At 40.9% G+C, this 20,282-nt stretch overlaps 1 protein-coding gene across 4 annotated transcripts in view; it reads left to right on the forward strand.

The window, feature by feature from the left end:
• The window catches only part of tox (thymocyte selection-associated high mobility group box), a 278,982-nt gene that overhangs the window by 62,613 nt on the left and 196,087 nt on the right, over window positions 1-20,282 (forward strand). Inside the window, exon 1 of one of the 4 annotated variants that reach the window (XM_041189004.1) lies at window positions 16,335-16,461. The exons of the other annotated variants lie outside the window; for them this stretch is intronic. The gene's annotated coding sequence lies outside the window, so the exon portion shown is untranslated. Of the gene's footprint in view, window positions 1-16,334; window positions 16,462-20,282 lie in introns of those variants that run through there. 4 annotated transcript variants of the gene reach the window in all.

The following is a 20,282-nucleotide window of genomic DNA, read 5'->3' on the forward strand; positions in this document are numbered from 1 at the left end:
TAGCACCTCCAAATCCAATTCATCCAGAATATAGCAGATGCTATATTGTGAAGTAGTAATTCTGGAAAAAGATACTTAAGAAAATATGGGCAAACCATGGTGAATTTCGAACTGCAGGATGCAATATTCAATAGTTGTGGCTACATTTTAACAATTTAAAATTGACAAGTACCAGTACAAGTGTGCTCCTACACATACTGAATATCTTTAAATTAACGTTTACTTTCACAATGTACCTACATACTTCAAGTTATAAATGGTATTCCATCTTTTTTCTCTATAAATTTGCTGCCTTTTAATATACTGAGGTTGGCAACTGTGAGAAACACAAGGAAAGGAAGTTGCTTTAGGCCTACTTTGGGGCCTGAAATGTTTACATTCACAAAGCAGTAATGACAAGTCCAATTTCTACTGCAGGGACAAAAACAGAATTACCTGGAAAAACTCAGCAGGTCTGGCAGCATCAGCGGAGAAGAAAAGAGTTGATGTTTCGAGTCCTCATGAACGGCCGTTCTGTTCAAGGGTCATGAGGACTCGAAACGTCAACTCTTTTCTTCCCCACCAATGCTGCCAGACCTGCTGAGTTTTTCCAGGTAATTCTGTTTTTGTTTCGGATTTCCAGCATCCGCAGTTTTTTGTTTTTATCTTTTTGTTTTTATTTATACTGCAGGGACTCTGGTTTGAACAAGAACATCAAACTAGCATTATTGCCTTATTTACCACATTAATTTGTAACCATATTGAACCTTTATTGATTATTGAATAAAGTGGGCTGATTAAACCAAGCACTGAATGAATGCCTTTAGCATTATTATTTGTTCACAAGTTAAAATGAATGATACAACATGGTAGGTTAAATGGAATAGAATGAAAAAGTAATTTTGCAGAGAGAGAAATGCTGTTGAAGCTTTTCACCTTGCACTCATCAGAACAGACACAGGAATGCCTAATTTCAAAGGGAGCAACAATTTATACTGCATGAGAAGAGGGTGCTGATTTGTTTGCAAGTCAACTCTGATTGGTCACGTTGTGGTCACATTGTTGTCATGGAGAATTTACAAGGAAACAGTTGTCCCCAACTCTTTTGTTTTTTTTTAAAAAGCACAATGCCTGGATATGTTCTGTTTGCCTATGGAGGACAGGTCCCTTCATGTGAATATATGTGAGCCCAGCTGCTAATTTTAAATTGGTTGTTAGTGTAATTCCCAGCACATGTGAGGTTACTCAGCAAGTGCTGTCCAATCGTGGAATCACTTCTAACATTGGGCAACCTATTGAGTTTTGCAAGCATGGGCTGGTAGAGTGTGGTCAGTGCTCTGCCTATTACGAACAGCCAAAAGGGCATGCTGTTTGATACAATCCACCCATCATTGGGACATATAGCCTATGTACCTGGCATTGCACCGGCACAAGGTCATATACCACATTACTCATTTGTGTGGTAGATGGTACTAGCAGATTATCGTTCAGAGTGGATTGTTAAGGGCTTGCTTGACAGAAGTGTGACATTTCAAGTTACAAAATTAGTTTTTTTGTGGCACTGTTTATTTGGTGGATAGATTTCTTGTAAACTATGTTAAAAAAGTGGTATTAATTTTACAAATTGCATGTATCGTGGGTGTAGGTGATAGAATATATATTGTAAATTCTAAATGTTAGAATAAAATATCTTAATATATTGATAGGCTAGAGTATGGCTATGCTTTGGGTCACTATTATACTTAGTTCCTTTGTGAAGTGTGAATCATTAGTAGAGTACCTCACAACAAATACATCGCTGGTAGAGATTACACGTTACACAACAGTGCCTCTCTTCAATAAGTAGTCACATAACTGCTGTTCTGAATTACTTAAGTATTTATAATCAATGTGTTCTTTCATGGCGAATGCACAAATTAAGGATATATCACGGTCATGATAGATTTGTAAGTCAAAGTTTTAATTTAATTCATTGTGTAAGAGATTGCAGTGATTCCCCCCACCATCTCAACAAATATTGCTATAAAAATTGAAATGAATATTGAATTCAAAGTCAACTGATAGTTAATTTGTTAGCAGCTGCTAACCTGTGTTTTTAGCTAATTTATTAGCAGCTGCTATCCTGTGTTTTTTTTCCCCCAGTTGTTTTGAATTCCTTTCTGTTACAATATCCTCATGTCTAAATTCATGAACTAATTTGTAGACCAATAGTTTATTTTTCGTTAACTGCATGAGGCAACAGTGTGATTTCTTTAAGGTGATGTTACTCAATTACAAAATTGATATATTTAAATTAATACATTCCTACCTGAAGATATAAGTGTAATATAATTGCATCAGTTTTAAATGTGATCACTCAGCTATGTTGTGCCATTGGACTTAAATAGGTTCTCATAGTTTCTTAGAAGAACTTAAGAAATAGGAACAGGAGTAGGTCATTCGATTCCTCGAGCCTGCTCCGCCATTCAATAAGATCATGGCTGATCTGATTGTAGCTTCAACTCCACTTTCGTGTCTGCCCCCACAACCCTTGACTCCCTTGTACGTTAAAAAACATTTCCAAATTTCTCTATATTTTGTTTAACTTATAAAATTAATAGAAGCCAATTGAGTAACTTTTCTCCCCATAAATCTCACTTTGCTTCTCAGCTCATGTATCTACAAGATTCTGATTTTGCCAATAAATAATTGGTTCTATTTCTTTGCCCTTCAGATTAAACTATTAAACTACTGTGTACTTTTAGAGAAGATACTGTGCAATGAAACAGTTGGTGACGCATGTTCATTATAATGTAATATAATTATCATGAAGGGAGATGGTGGCATAGTGGTGAAATCACTGGACTAATAATCCAGAGGCCCAGGCTGGAGACATGGGCTCAAATCCCACCATGGTAGTTAGCAGAATTGAAATTCAATTAATAAATTTGGAATACATAGCTAGTCTCAGTAATGATAACTATCAATGTCTGGCCTAAATGTGACTCCAGACCCGCCACAACATGGAGTGGAATCTTGCTGAGGCATCGGGGGTCTTGCTGGCTGGCTGGAGAGCTGGCAAGAGACCTATGCTGCCTCTTTTCTGGAAGGCTCGCCAAGCCACAAGCCAATTAGACATTGGCGAGGATGGCAACAGGCTCTCTGGAATCAGGTGCACAGGATGGGCGGGTGGAGGAAGGAGTCTCGCCAAGTGAAAACTGCCAGCCAATCAGAATTTGGCAGCTCTTGTGTTCAGTGGAGGAGGCCGTGCCTGCTGCCAGAAGCACATCCTCTGGAGTCCCAGGATCACAGAGCGACCCAGGACAAAGGTACATGATTGGGGGAAGGGGGTCACAGGGAGAAGGTTGCAGGGGGGTTCAGAAGCAAGGGCAGGGGGTGGCTCTCAGCAGGTCCCCCTTTCCCAATGTCCAGTCCCTTGATCAGGCACTGTCTGTTTTTAATCGAGGGCCCTCCCCACACCCACCCAGCCCAGAGGTGACAAGCTGCCCAAGGATATCTGCTGCCAGGTACACCACATGGTGACAGGCCCACTGGCAACTTGGATAATCCCAGCAGCCACTGGATGAGGCCCTAAAGTGGTCATTAATTGGCTACCTAAGGGCCTCAATTGGTGGAAGGGCGGGACAGTTGCCCATGGGCCTTCCCAACCACAACTTAATTTGGGCAGAGATGGGAAGGTGATGGGATTCGATTATACCACTGTCCGCCTAGTACATGTCCTTCCCATCTCCAAACTTGCCACCAGCGAGAGCATAAGATTCATCCCGTGGTTGACTTTTAACTGTTTTCTAAAATAGCAAGCCACTCAGTTCAAGAGCCATTAGGGATGGACAACAAATACTGGCCTTGCCAGCAATGCCCACATCCCATACAAAAAAAGAAAAAAAATGTAGAAGTAAAATAATGAAGGTAGAAACATTGAGGCTATTCAAAATACAATTCTTTGCTATATAGGAAGCTAATGTCGTGGAGGGGCAAATGAACTTTTCCCAATGTTTTTTCACTTTCCTTTCTATATGCAGAGTAGCAATATTGTCTGACTAAGGGACAATGTATTGCTTCAGTTTAAAGTTGGAAACATTTAATACATTTTTAATGTTGGTGAAAACTGGTTCCATGAAAATTCATTGTGTTGCAAAGTGCAACTGTTATTTTTGTATTTGTAACTGCCCAAAGCAGAGGCAGAGAAACATACAAGGAAAATAATTCCAGTTCTTTTTAAATCAGACATACCAGTGACACAAGAAAAGCATATCCCTTGTTCTGCGAGAGAAGACTTGTTGCCTCACAACTTACTGGTTATTTTAGCCAATTTATTTTGAAACATTGTGCTGCCTGAGTCACATGACTGTTATTGGTTACCTAGGAAGCACATGAGGCAGATTGTAGCAGAGGAACATGGTATAAAAAGATTAATTTGCAAGTGTTTACCAATTTCTGTCCTTAATATGCCAAATGATATTTGGAGACAGTTGGCATGATATAGTAATGTTTATATAAGCATCAATATGCAGGAAACTTGTATAGAACATTAATGGCACTTTTACACTACAGGATCACTGCCAATCGCAGAAACATGGTACGGACCTGCAAGGCACTTTGTATTATAAAGCACGGAATTGCCGAAGGCCCAATAGCTCCAGGGATCCACATTTCTGTGGGTCTTCATAAGGCACTTTGGGTCTTGCTTATATCTAAATGTGTGGAACTAGGTTTGAATGTCTTTGTCCCCCATCATTCACTGCTTTCTGTCCACAAATGGCCCTGATTTAGAGTGGCTGCAAAAGAAAGATAAATGGAATAGATTGATGCTGGAGGCTGTGAGGCTCTGTTTGACTAATGTTCTTCTGGGACCCCTGAATAAATTGTAAAAGTTCCTTAAGAAAGGGAGTTATATGGTATACATTGATTCTATTTTCAACTGTCTTCTGTAGCAATTCAAAGAAATGGCGGCGGCTTTGGTCTTAATTATAAATTTGAGGCAGGCTTTACTAAATGAAATCAGCAGGGTTCATTAGGGTCCCATTTGATGTATCAGTATTATAAAAATACCATGTTAATTATGCTCAAATGCTGCAAGTTACCTCCATTTTCCTGCAATCATAAAATGAGAGAAACCCTGTGAAGCAAATTAGTCCTAATTGAAAGAGGACTGATTAATATTTAAATAAGGCATTGTGTGAGGGATTCTGCCATGAGAAAAATAAGCTGAACATCTGAATTAATTGCATGGCAGGTTAAATTAAATTTCATATAATGGGCTGGAAGATGAGTTGGCAATGTGCTTTAGGAGTGAACACAATGGCTGAAATACCAGCCTTTTCTTTTCCTTTTGGCTGGGTTCCACTTAGAACCTTGAGGCCCTACCTCTTTGTTGTCTGTCTTTCATTATACACAAAGGTACTAACATAAAATTGCAACCACATTTTAAAAAACGTAATCCTTTTAGGAAGCAACACCTGCTGACTGTTTCAGTGAATATTTTTCTCTTTGTACATTTGACTGAAAATTTTAAGTGGTGAAATGATTATTGCACTTTATTTTGCAATATAACTTGAAGGATCTCTCATAAAATATAACTTTTAGCTATTGCTTAAATCCCTCTATGGCCTCACCCCAACTTACCTCCAAGATCTCCTTTAGTCTTATGTATTCCCATACACAAACTCCATTTCTCAAACATCAGGCTATTCTTTGTCCTTGAACTCACTGCTTCATCATTAGTGGCTGTTCATTCATCCATCTTGCCTCTGTCCTCTGGAACTATCTGCCTTGTTCCCTTTGGTTGCCGTTTCCATCACTGCTTTCAAAAATCTCCACAACATTCTTCTTTTTGACCATGCTTAGCACCAACCCCATCTTTTTGCTTTGCTTGTCATTCAATTTTTTGTGCTTAGGTTACTTTGTTGGATCATCTTGCCCATGAGGAGCAATATAGAAAAGCAAGTTGTTGTAGTTAATTGGGATTTATTAGTTATCAATAACTATTCTGCCTTTGACAAGCTTGCAATACAACTCAGTTTCAGATGATTTTAATACTGTGTAAAATAAATTAGATCAATTATATCAGTAAACTGTTCAAATTGATGGTGTTTTCTCTTTGTTGACTTCCTTCCAATCAAATAATCTTAATTACTCTGTTTTTAATCAACTCATGTACTATTTGTATTGTAATGCATGTGACAGTTACACCACAGAGAGACATTTTTCCCACTAAGATGTTTTATTTGCTAGATTCAAAGGACCTTCAAATATCATGCAACATATAAGAGTGACCCATGTGCCCACCTTTAGCCCTTTTTCCCTGTCATTGACATCAGTTATATTTGGCCTCTTCCCACTTGTGAATGTGGAAAAACCTTTTCCTCACAAGCTCCAAATAGGGCCAGGTTAGCCATTGCCAAGACTTCAAAATAAAAGAACTTGAACTGTGGTTAGAAAAAAGCCTTTGCCAGCAAATTTGAACATTAGTGGGCAAGCAAGCATGCTCCTAAAAACCTACAGTAGTGCTCTGTTAATCCCATTGGGACACCAACAGAAACATATGGCCTCTATCTTCTTTCCACGCCAACCATAGTAGAACATGAAGAAAATCCAACTCACTACCTGGCACTTTGTTTTTCTAAACACTCAGCATTGCAGTGGTTATTAATGGTAGACTTTGAAGAGTAGAAAGCTTTTGGCAAAGTCTCAGGAATAACAGGACAATTATCCCATCTCTGGCCTTTATTCTTATTAAAGATTTTTTTTAAAGCTACATGTAAGCCCACACCACAAAACATAGGTAAAAACTCAAAATAGTTTGATACATTTCTGCATTATAAATCTGCAGTCCAAGGCATTGCCATAGCCCTCAGGGCTACGGGCCAAGTGCTGGAAAATGGGATTAGTGTAATCAGATATTTGTTGACCAGTGCAGGCATGATGGGCTGAATGGCCTCCTTCTGTGCTGTATGTAAATGTCTAAATCTATGAGTCTAAGGCCACTCATTCCTTCTGCCAACAGACACCGTAATACCACAAATAGAGAGGAAAATGCAATTCTTTGTGCATTCTAGTAGCTCCAACACCTTACAAATGGCATGAAGTATGGTTAACAACCAAAGCTAAAGGAAAGGGACAGCCCAATATTGTAACCCAACCTGGCATAGAGAATATGCTGTCAATAATGAGAAAAAAAGGCTGAACATTAATTTTATAGAATTAAGCCACATTCAACACCGAATTTATTTTCTATTCATTCATGGGATGTGGGCATCACTGGCTAGGCCAGCATTTATTGCCCATCTCAATTTCCCTTGAGAAACCTTGAGAAGTGAGCTGCCTTCTCAAACCGCTGCAGTCCATGTGGTGTAGGTTCACCCACAGTACTGTTAGGGAGGGAGTTCCAGGATTTTGGTCCAGTGACAATGAAGGAATGGCGATATATATGCAAGTCAGGATTGTGAGTGGCTTGAAGGGCTACTTCCAGGTGGTTGTGTTCCCATGTACGTGTTGCCCTTGTCCTTCTGGATGATAGTGGTCGTGGGTTTAGAAGATGCTGCCTAAGGACCCTTGGTGAGTTCCTGCACTGCATCTTGTAGATGGTACACCCTGCTGCCACTGTGCATCGGTGAATGTTTGTGGATGTGGTGCCAATCAAGTGGGCTACTTTGTTTTGGACACTGTGAGTGTTGCGGGGAGCTACACTCATCCAGGCAAATGGAGAGTGTTCCATCAAGCTCCTCACTTGTGCCTTGTAGATGGTGGACAGGCTTCGGGGAGTCAGGAGGTGATTTATTCGCTGCAGAATTCCTAGCCTCTGACCTGTTGTAGCCACAGTATTTATATGTCTCGTTCAGTTTCTGGTCAATGGTAACCCCCAGGACGTTGATAGTGAGGGATTCAGCAATGGTAATGTCATTGAATGTCAAAGGGCAATGGTTAGATTCTCTCTTGTTGGAGATGGTCATTGCCTAGGCCTTGTGTGGCACGAATGTTACTTGCTACTTGTCAACCCAAGCCTGAACATTGTCCAGGTCTTGCTGCATTTGGACATGGACTGCTTCAGTATCTGAGGAGTCACGAATGGTGCTGAACATTGAGCAATCGTCAGTGAACATCCCTACTTCTGACCTTACGATGGAAGGAAGGTCATTGATGAAGCAGCAGAAGATGTTTGAGCCGAGGACAATAGGCAGAATTTAAGATCCGTGCGTATACAAATACCTCAGCACTGAAGCCTTAGTTTTAAGAGTACAACTTTGGTCAGGACACATTGTCCTTATGAAAGATCCCAAAATGAAGATGAGTTCTGATACAGCAAGCTAGAATAGGTCAATGGAAAGCAAGGAGGACTGTAAAGGAACTGAGCAAATCTTGCAGTTGATTGCACAAATTTGTGAGCAGTGATGATTGTTGATGTCAACTGTGCAAGCATCAACAAGTTGATTCTCTTGAAGAAGCACCAACAGGAAAAAAAAGCAGCAGCTTGTTGAATGCAGTTAGATTGTTTGGATCTGTGACACAAGCAGAGATTTTGCCTCTCACTTTGGTCTCATCAGCACAGTCATCAACTTATTCTGAATTACCTGGAAAAACTCAGCAGGTCTGGCAGCATCGGCGGAGAAGAAAAGAGTTGACGTTTCGAGTCCTCATGACCCTTCGACAGAACTTGCGTTCGAGTCCAAGAAAGAGTTGAAATAAGATATTTCAACTCTTTCTTGGACTCAAACGCAAGTTCTGTCGAAGGGTCATGAGGACTCGAAACGTCAACTCTTTTCTTCTCCGCCGATGCTGCCAGACCTGCTGAGTTTTTCCAGGTAATGCTGTTTTTGTTTTGGATTTCCAGCATCCGCAGTTTTTTTGTTCTTATCAACTTATTCTTTTTCAGCAAGGTTTACCTTATTTAAATAAAATCGATTGAGATTAGTAACCTGCAAAACAAAGAACTGCAGTCGCCAACTATGAAAGCAAAGGGAGAATTGTTATGTGGCATCAGAGATAGGTAAGGACTAAAATGTATTTGATGTTTTAAATGTTTGTGCAAGTATAATGTATTTTTGACAGAGAAATGTAGCTGAGCATTTTTAGAGCCAACGGAGTAAATGCTCCTTCAACATCAGCTTTTCACTTCCTTGACTGTGCAAAGGCAACCACCTATGTCCACATTCACAAAAGCAACCTGAAAGGTTCAAATCTCTAAATTGATAGCACCATTTAATTTTGATACTGCAGTAACCTATAGTCTTCTTTTGAAATGGCAGTTACTGCTGGTTGGAAACATTTTTTCTTGAAATATATTGCTTAAAGCTCTGATTTGTAATCAGAACTGTGAGTGGGTTGCTGTAGACCTAATCCACAATATAAAATTACTGCTAAAGATATTGCCTGAGTTTTAACTTGAATAAGAAATAAGAATTTAGTTTTATAAACCTTCCAACAATAAATTTGAGATGGAAATTAGGTTGCAGCATATAGATCGCAGAAGTGTTTTGTGCTGAAGAGACATAACTGGACCTGTCACTATTATTTACATCCTAGTGTTATAACACCTATTATTGTGTTAAATCTCCAATTATTGCTGTTACTAAACAAAGAATTGACTATTGGTAGACTCTTTCTTGCAATGCTATGTTTGAAGGGAGAGATATTCTGAGAAATTAATTCTACAAGAATTGTACCTATTGGTTACAAGCAGTTCAATATAGATGCATGTACAGCAGCTATATTGGAAAGAGTTCAAGTTTTAATCAAATTTGATTGCCATGGTGAAGAATCATTTGAGTTTACCAAGAAGACCCAAGAAAGACACTCATTTGGGGTAAAAACAAAAAAACTGCGGATGCTGGAAATCCAAAACAAAAACAGAATTACCTGGAAAAACTCAGCAGGTCTGGCAGCATCGGCGGAGAAGAAAAGAGTTGACGTTTCGAGTCCTCATGACCCTTCGACAAAATGCCATGAGTAGAATACCATATTGAAGTCATATGAAATTTGTTAGATGGTGTATAAAGGATGGGTAACCAGTTTCCTTTCTTTAGTGTCCAACAATTTCTAGTATAAGATCAAAAAAAAATGGTTAAGAAGAATTGTGAAGCACTCCATATCCAGCTTCCTGTGAGCAATTCATGTTTGCTTGCATATATGTAGATTTTTTTGCATTGCATTCATGATACATAGGGCGGTATTTAACGGAGGTGACGGAGGTCTCACCTGCCAGCTTCTGAGCTGGTGAGAGCCCAGTATCACCTCTTTTAGGGAAGACCCTCTGTATTATCTGGCACTCAGGCACTTTACTAGACAGTGGCGGACCTTCCCTGGGATCAAAGACCATGGAGGTAAAAGTTCCACTTGCCTGGAGCTGCCTGGTGGGCATCACGGGACAGGCGGGTCAGCAGCAAGGGCAAGGAGCTGGCCCTCAGCAGCTCCCTCCCCAACTTACTGATGCTGGGTCCCTTGATCAGACCCTCGACCAGGCACTGCCCCCAAACCCCCCCCCCCCCCCCCCACCTCCTCCCTCAAGTGGTGGGGGAGTGGGAAGGCCATCCATGGGTTTTCCTACCACAGACTGAATCAGGGTGGAGGCAGGAAGCCAATTGGGTCCCCACCTGTCACCCTCCCATCTGATTAAATGCACCCCCCCATCCCATCACCAAACTCTCCACAAGGGAGGGCATTGCATTCTACCCATAGTCTTGCACTCTACCAAATTGTTTTTTTCTTTATTAGGAATTAGAATGGTTCATATGTCATTATTTTAGGATTTAAGCTTTATGCATTGTTGTTGCCTCATTTTTTTCTATTAGATTCTAATTTAAAACAACATTAAAAATGTAGTCAAAACTGTAAATTCTGGAAGGACACAAATCCATCATTATCAGAAAACAGATTAGTATTTTGGATGGAGATTCAATAATAATATAATTATTATTGGTGGTACTAAGTTGGAATTCCCCTGAAGCTTTAATGAGGTAATAGCTGAGCAGTGCAGCTCATAAACATCCCAGGTTAGTTCCTACTTGGTAGTGAGTTAGCTGATCTCACCTGGGTGATCATACCCCAGCACCTTCGGGATAAGTGAAGATTGATAATGAAAAAGGAGTGGCTTCCCTGTTTCCTCACTGTTAATGATTATGCAAAATAATGGATTTGAATTTGCAGATTTGAATATCGGAAAAATAAGTAACTGCTATTTAAATTGTGTTAACTGATTCAAAACAGAGAAATCACTAAAACCATGGAGGTGTCATATGCAATTCAGGCATGTATATTAAAGGTCATTAAACTGTCAAAAGTAGTCTTATTACTTGAAATTGTAGAGCTATTAAAACTTTAAAAATGCATTTTTTAACAACAGAGAGCATCTCTGTTAGGTTTACTCCTAGTTTCAATGTGCTTTTAGCAAAAGCTTATTTAGTCATCCTTCAAGCTTGAGACCGTAGTTTGGCAACATTTTACTGGCCCCATGGTGACGTGCTTGGAGGTGGGGGAATGTGTCGGAGTGGAAATTCCCCAAGAATGGTTGGGCAGCAGGATTGGGAAGGTGCAGGATGGCAGCGGGCAGGCAATTGAGGCAGCCAGTTGACGGTAATTTTGAAGTGGGTTTAAAATTTTCTCTCAGTGCATGGGTTCCACAGAGTGTCAGCAGCTACTCCGTTCAAAGGAATTGAGACTTCAGCAGCAGGTGAGTGTTGGCTGGAAGTGGCAGCTGCCAGATAGCCTGTGTGCTTGACAACACAGCTATGAGCTGCAATTAAACAAAGGATTGAAAAGCTGGAGGGGTTGTACAGTTTGAGCCCATATCAGAGGACATTTATTAGAAGGGTGTCTTGGAAGGGTAAACCTAAAATAGATGCTGTCTGTTGTTAAAAAATACATATCAGCTAGTGCAGGCAGCACTAGGGGGTTGCGAGACATTGAATATGAAGACTCCAAATCTCATTAGATGCTCTGCACTCAGAGTTTGACTCCTCCTATGAGGAGCAAAGTGGGATGGAGAGACAAGTTCGGCCACATGGAGGAGGACTGCAACACCCTGAGAGGCACCGGCCTCATGAAGCTACTAGGGTACATAGATGACGAGGGCACATAGATCCTATAATGCAAGCTAATGTTTGCAGAAGACGCTAGCAAGCTGAAAGGGTTTATAGGCAGAAGCTTAGTTTCGTGGAGATGCCAGTGTCTCTAAAGACTGCATCAGCCCAGGCAGATATTGAGGATGGGAAATTATACCAGGTATTGCACTGTTCAGTCCAGTAAGGCTGAGAAGGCAGTTGGATTCAGGTCCATTGCAGGATTTCCTCAGATGCCGGGGGTAATCGATTGCATGAATGAGGCCATCACGGCTCCTGCAGAGCAGCCAGACGCCTTTGTGAGCAGGAAGGGTTTCCGCTTGTTGAATATTCGGTTAGTTTGTGACCAGTGCTAAAGATTTCTGGAGATGTGTGCATGGTTTCCAGGAAGCTGCCATGACTTGTACATCCTGAGACGGTCCTGGGTGCCACAGTTTTTCAGACCACTTGAATACCTTTGTGGATGGATTCTGGGTAACAAGGGGTTTCCACGAAAGACATGGCTGCTTACATCTGTGTGGAATCCCAACACAGATGGCGGAATGATCCCAGATTTGCAATAAATGCAGTAGCGGGAGTGAAAAAAAATGTTTAGGCAGTTTTTCACACCATATCGTCTACTTCCTGACCCATTAATCATGCAACCACAGGAAACACTGTATCGCTGGTGGGCAATCTCTGAATCTCCTGCCACGGTGTTACCTCACTCTGGGTGTCATATCTAAACTGCAGCTCTCAGTGCTTACAGCCCATGACTGAAGAATTCAGTGACCCATCACTGGAATGCTTTTTGGAAGCCTGCTGCGATGTCCTCCACCCTCTTTTTGGCTGCAGGAGACCCGGCAACCCCACCACTCCAGTTGGTAAGGGGTGGCAGTGGTGATCAGTGGCCGATGCTGCTCAGAAAAGGTTGGTCGGCCAGGCAGAAAGAGGATGAATGACCTCATCTGTGCTGCCAGGATAAGGCAACCATCTCATCACTCTAAATTCAGACATGCACAAGGCCTTCACACATTCACTGGCATCTCAATCCCTGCCAGCTCAAGGGACATCACCACTCACTCTCACACACAAACCCTCACATCTTCATATGGATGCATCTCCTCTGGACACTGCCTCTTCAGCCCTCACCATCTTGAGGCCACTAACACAGATCAACACATGCCACCACATGCACCCTGGGATGCCCCCTTTCCCTGGTACAGCCCTTACCCTGCAGCCTCTTCCCTTGCCTGGGGCCACTTCTCCCCCTTCCCCAAGCAAGATCTTGCCCTGCAGCCATTGAAAAGCCACCCCCGCCCTACAGTTGGTCTAGTAGGTAGAGACTTGCCCATAAGCCCCTCTAAAATTGATGTGGTGCTGCCAGCAAAGCCTGGCACTGATGACCATGAGTGCTGCCCAAAGCAAGGTAGGCAAACAAACCTCGAAGCCCCGAATGAAGTGCAGCTCACCAGGTGCACATCACTTATGTTCAATTGTGAAACACATCGGCATGCAATCATGCTGATGTGCTCAGATGATTCAGTGTGGAGGGATAATTGTGGCGAGCAGGGCTTATAATGAGATGCTAAACTATTGAAATGAGGTTTCTGACTTTTGGCGGCGGGAAACGCGACCCTCCATTGATGGGTGCAGCAGACGATCGCAGACTGGTTTCACAACAGTGTAAAACCGATTTTTGGCCTGCTCATGCCTGCCATGATGCCCGCCACCAATGTGACCGGATGATTCTGCTTGGAAACAGAGGAAACCCACATCTATTGCCATGTGACTACAAAGGCCAGCATTGAACAGACCATAGGCCTTTTGAAATTGAGTTTCAGATGCCTGGATAGATTTGGAGGAGCCCTGCAATACACATTAAGGGTCCCACATATCATGGTGGTATGCTGCACTTCTGCACAATCTGATGCTCCAGAGGGGAGTAGCAACAGAGAATAATGATGACGTTGAGTGCGTCACCTTGCCTGAGGAAGAGAAATGCATTGGTTTTGATCTTCTAAAACTCCCTAGATTCCGGAAAGATCCCAGCAGATTGGAAAATAGCAAATGTAACACCTTTGTTTAAGAAAGAAAGGAGAAAGAAAGCTTGAAGCTACAGACTTGTTAGCCTACCATCTGTCATGGGGAAAATGCTATTATCCATTATTAAGGAGGTAATGGTAAGGCATTTAGAAAATCATAATATAATCAGGCAGAGTCAACATCATTTTGTGAAAGGGAAATCATGTTTGACCAATTTATTAGAATTCTTTGAGGAAGTAACAAGCAATGTGGATAAAGGGGAATCTGTAGGTGTGGTGTACTTGGGTTTCCAAAAGGCTTTTGACAAGGTGCCACATCAAAGATTACTACGCAAATTAAGAGCTCATGGTGTAGGGGGTAACATATTAGCAAGGGTAGAGGATTGATTAGCCAGAAGGAAGCAGAGAGTAGGGATAAATGAGTTATTTTTGGGTTGGCAAGTTGTAGAGTGGCACAGGGATCAGTGCTGGGGCCTCAACTATTTACAATCTATATCAATGGCTTGGATGATAGGGCTGAATATATGGTAGCTAAATTTACTGATGGCTCAGATAGGTAGGAAAGTAAGTTTTCAAGGACATAAACTGTTTACAAAGGGTAAAGTGAGTGGGCAAAAATTTGGCAGATGGAGTATAATGCGGGAAAATGTGAACTTGTTCACTTTGGTTGGAAGAATAAAAAAGCAGTATGTTATTTAAATGGAGAGAGTCTGCAGGACTCTGATACAGGGGGTTATGGGTGTCCCGATACATGAATCACAAAAAATTAGTATGCAAGTATAGCAAGCGATTAGGAAGGCAAATGCAATGTTGGTGTTTATTGCAAGGAGAATCTAGTATAAAAGCAGGAAAGCTGTTCAGGGCCTTGGTGAGACCACATCTAGAGCACTGTGTACTGTTTGGTCTCCTTACTTAACAAATTATATGGTTGCATTGGAAGCAGTTCAGAGAAGGTTCACTTGACTGATTCCTGGGATGGAGGGGTAATTTTATGATGAAAGGTTGAGCAGGTTGGGCCTAACCCTATTGGAGTTTAGAAGAATGAGATGTCGTCTCACTGAAACATATAAGTTCCTGAGGGGACTTGACAGGGTGGATGCTGAAGGAATGTTTCCCCTTGCGGGGGAGTCCAAAACAAGGCAACACAGTTTAAAAATTAGGACTGTGTCCCATTTAAAACAGAGATCAGGAGAAATCTTTTCTTTCTGAGGGCTGACAGTCTGTGCATTCTCTTCTCCAGAAAGCAGTGGAGGCTGGGTCATGGAATATATTCAAATCTGAGTTAGATGGGTCTTGATCAGCAATGGAGTCAAGGGCTGTGGGGAGCAGACAGGAAAATGGAGTTGAGGCTACAAACAGATCAACCATCATCTTAGTGAATGGCGGAGCAGGCCCGTGGGGCCAAATGGCCTAGTACTGCTCCTAATTTTTGTGCTCTTATGCTGATAAATTAAAGGAGGTTCGAGATCAAGCAGCCAATGGAAATGCACCTAGAGGTCTGATGTCAAGGGATATTGACATATATACGAGGGAGATACCCAAAATCACGTGTTTCTTTTGACTAAAGGTTAAATGCCCCTTGAGATGAATCAGTCTTCTCCCTGAGGTGTCTTCATAGTCTTTCATTATCATCTTAGTGACCCCGTAACTGCAACATTTCAAGGGCTACATTTACATTCTGTGCACACCTTTCCATGCTCTCCATCTCTAATGGTCTGGTAATGCCCCACTGCTGCAGAAATGAACAGGGAACCTGGGATGTAATGCACTGCAAGAACTTTAACTTTCCACATAATCTTGAGATTCAGCAAAAAAAAATCTATCACCCAGTGAGACCCCAAGTACTACTAGGTGGATTTATGAGAATGCTTCTGGGTGCTCCTACATTGTGTTCTCCTTAAGCTTGCTTCCTCGCATTGTGACTGAGCTTCTTCTGCAAACACACTGTGAAACTTTAGAGGAAGCCCCTATCACACTTCTTTTTTTTGAGATCTCTTTCAAAATAGTAGTAGTGTGGAAGTCAGATTGCGGTAATACTATGGTGTGATGCACTGCTAATAGACCGGAACTTCATATCCCCTAGGTCATATTAAGGTCAGCCACAAAGGGGCTCTACCCGCTAGGCAACAGATTTTCAATGTTAAAAGAACAGTGAGCCACCTCCAGTTTCTGATAGCATTAAAAAAATCTCCATGCAAAGCTTTAAAAGGTCCCAGGTGCAGCAAAGGGACAGTCTAATATGCTGTCTAGGCACATTTAAAATATGACCATACATGGAACTGGAATTATTCTGTAAACCGTGCAAACTCAAATCAACATGAGATGGCTTCCTAGTGGGATATCATACCATTTAGTTCCAATCTGATCAGGATCCTACATCCGTGAAGTTATCCTGCCACTTTCAGGTCAGTGTGTAGCTGGAAACTTCCATGCCAAAAGTGGTAGTAGAAGTACAGCCTAACTTTCAAGTTAAGCTTGTTCTTTGTAAAGAATGTTTTTTTCCCATGTGAGTATTTAGGTGTTAGCATAATAAAAGGCACAAACACTGAGAGATTGCATATAAATAGAATTACTATTCATGTATTCAAGCTCACTGAAGCTTATTTCTGAGCAACTGGACAGTCTTTTATTGGAGGCAGAAACTGAGCTCAGTGCACAACAGCACTGTCATGTAAGAGAAAAATACAAGTGGGCAGGTTAATGTCATTCATTGCCAGCTCTGTGGATGTAACACATTCATTTATAATTGCTAAGAACTGAGTCATTGAAAATATTATTTAAAATACTTATTCTGCTTGTACCATAGATTCATTTAAAAATTCAAATTTATTCAAACTAGGTAATTTAGCACTTTTAGTATTTGCTTTGCTGTAATTTAAAGCTTAGTGAATAGTTTTGTTAGTCCCAGAAAATATTTTTTCTTCCCTATGTCTTTTTTGAAAGCAGGGAAAACGTGTAGAATATAATTCATTTACGAATAAGGTGACAGTCATGATTGTCCCTTTTTTATTAGCTGTTATGTCAAACATTTTGCAGTTAAGAAAAATAAGAAACAAAAGATCAATGGCTTTCAAAATATCAAAACATCAGTGCACAACAATGTGAGTAAAATGAACTTTTAAAGCAGATTGGGGGCAGAAAAACTATGGTAAAATTTTACAACCTACAACAAATTGAACCTTAGTTGCAAATAACTGCAAGAAAGATATAAGGTGCCAGTCTGGCACTGTTTATATTAAAATTCATTATAGTTTTCTTTCCAGTTGAGAAAAACCGTAAGTTGCTATTTTGTACGGGTGGCTACTCAAGCAGAACTGTTGTATTTGCTGCATCATCTGCATTGCTATAATAGATTAAAGATGTTGGCTGTGATATTACTTTTTGTAAACTATGCAAATTCAATTTTGGGAGAGATCATTGCATATCATTCAGTTTATGGCTTGTTTACTGCCAGCTGTTTTCATTTCCAAAACTTATGCCATTTTTTTCTTTCACCATATGTGTTATATTACATAAATTACTGATACTTCCAAGATTGTGCATGAGAAGTTATAGTTATACATTTTCAATGAATAACTGAAGCTCTAGTAGACTTATAATGAAGTGCACTCATACTTCAGTGTTTACCTGCTATTTATAAGGTTTTATACAACATTTCTTTTAAAATAAATCACTGAGGCATTACAATTTAAAGAGCTTGTTTGTGTTGCATCTTGGAGGAAGATAGACATGATACTGCATTTACGTTATGAAGCAGTGCTGCATAAGGTATAGATTTGACAATTTAAGTAGAAAAGCACCTTAGCTAAAGAATATTCAAAACATTTGTGGGATAAAATTAAAACCTTTGTTTTTGATAATAATTACTTTAAAAAGGCACATTTTCAAATTCAATTAAAATATACAAATAAAATAAATATGTCTACAGCTGTTGTGTCTCTATCCATTGTAGATGTTACAACACTCCATATCACACAGGTTATTATGAGTAAGAGATAAATGTCTCAAATCACAGGGACCAATAAGAGAACCACCTCATAAGAAGAATAGTTTAGTTTGTAACCATTTGGGCTATTAACATATATCTTCTGTTTCAATGACTGAGTGTGCTTCACAAGAAAGACCTTCTTCGCCATGGTCATAAAGTGTCCTAAAGGAGTTCAATTCTTGCAACATCTATGTGCCCTTGATATAAAAATTAATCCAAATGCATTACAATTGAATTCTTAAAAGCAAAAAATAAAGGACTAGTCTGCAATTGTAGAATTGTAAAATTATTGATATATGTGAATACAAATTAAACAAAACTAAAATTTTAAACTTAAGCAATGGCTAGTGATACATGCCACACTGCATTCCTCGGAATCATGTACTGTGCTGTATTAACATTTGCCTTTTCCAAATCGTGCAGTATGAGAATGACTGGCAAATGGATCAATAGTCTTTGTGGTTCTAAAAATATTTCCTCTTCAGTTTTTTTTTAAAGAAAGCTTTCCCCTATTTAGGCCTAAGCCTTTAATAGCATCCCTACAACAAACAAAATGATGAGCCTTTAAGCTCATTGGTACTAAAATTTGGCTCTGTAGCGCCCATGCTTACTGCTGTTGTTTGCATTCAAATGCCATTCATGGCATGTGTGCACTTCTTGTTTGAGCTCCACTAGGTGCCATTTTTGGTAGGTTGGTCACGCTGGCACTAGGAGCGCATGCTATAAGTATGCAGAGTAGCCATATCATGATGTCAGTCTGTATGTCATGCTGATTCAACACTATTGATGCCATTTTTGATTGCAGCACTCTGGCTAATGCCCTCTCTAAACCACACACAGCTAAACATGTGTTCAGCAGCAGGAAGGCCCTCCGCCAGTGCCCTTTAAAAGGATCATCAACTACGATCAGGTCAATTGCTAATTGATTTCTATTGGCTGCAGCTGAATTAGTAGAAGTGTTTGGTGCTTTGTAATATCATAGAAAGTTGGCGAAGTCTACAGTGAGTGATAAAGATCTTGGTTCTGACTTCAAGGGTTCTGCTCAGTGCTCCCGCGTGCTTCCAGTCTTAAGTGCTACAGCATGACTGGGAGAATGAGCAGAGGCTTTACAGTGGAGGGCAAGCTGCTGGAAGAGGGAGAAAGGCTCTCAGCAAGAGACCATATCTGCCCACCATCTTCAGGGAGCAAATCTCCTGCCTCAAACTTAGCGAGGAGCAGTGCATTTGATCCCTCTGTATTACTCAAGAGATGCTCACTGAAACCTAGCATATATTGCAGCTGACCTTCAGCCTCATAGAAGGGTGAGGGATATCACTGTCAATGGCTGTGAAGGTGGCCAGAGCCATGAACCTATTGGTGTTGGGCTCGTTCCAGGCTTGAATAGGGTCATCTCAACTTGTATTTTGCCGCCCACTGTTGTATAAAGGAGGTGACTGATGCACTGTATGTGAATACATTGCCTTCTCTCTTTCCAGAGAGAAGTAGGCGGAACATGCACATGGATTCATCACAATTGTCAGCTTCCTTGTGGCGCAAGCTGTCATTGATTACGTACATGTTGTTTTGCGGGCACTATCTAATTTCAGAGATTTACCTCAGTTGCGAAGGGTCTATTCCTTCGATGTGCAGCTGGTGTGCAACCATTCTCAATGTATTGTGCAGGTTAATATGGTATACTGTGGCAGAAGTAATGATGCCTTTACTCTCCACCAGTTTACTGTACCATCAACATTTGAGCCACAACGCGAGAGTGGCCACTGGGTGACAAGGGCTATTTGCTGACCACTTGACTCATGACTCCAGTGCACAACACATGTATACTTGGGAAGCCTGCATTTAGCAAGAACCATGCTGCCACATGAAATGTCATCAAGCAGACCATTACGGTGCTTATGTAAAGTTTCCATTGTCAGGACTACTCTGAAGGACTCCCAGAGTGTAGTACTCTCCAGAGTGCGTGTCACGATTTGTCATGGTCTGCTATGTCCTGTTGTAGCAATCTAATGTGTAATATACCTTTAAGACAAATGTTGTTGTGTAATATCACATGATCCCGATACCCAATAGCAGAGTAGCGCGGGCTACCTCTGTAGTCGTAGTCTTGAGTTAGAGTCTGAAGAGTGAAGACAGAGTTTTGAGTTGTAAGCACACAAATGTAGCTGCTGAGTTCCTTTTGTAAGTAAACAGAATGGCCAGAATTTTTACCTTGATGGGCGACTGGGCGCCAACGGCTTAGCG

The sequence above is a fragment of the Carcharodon carcharias genome, chromosome 6 (assembly GCF_017639515.1).
Source record: "Carcharodon carcharias isolate sCarCar2 chromosome 6, sCarCar2.pri, whole genome shotgun sequence".
In the NCBI taxonomy this organism is placed as follows: Eukaryota; Metazoa; Chordata; class Chondrichthyes; order Lamniformes; family Lamnidae; genus Carcharodon; species Carcharodon carcharias.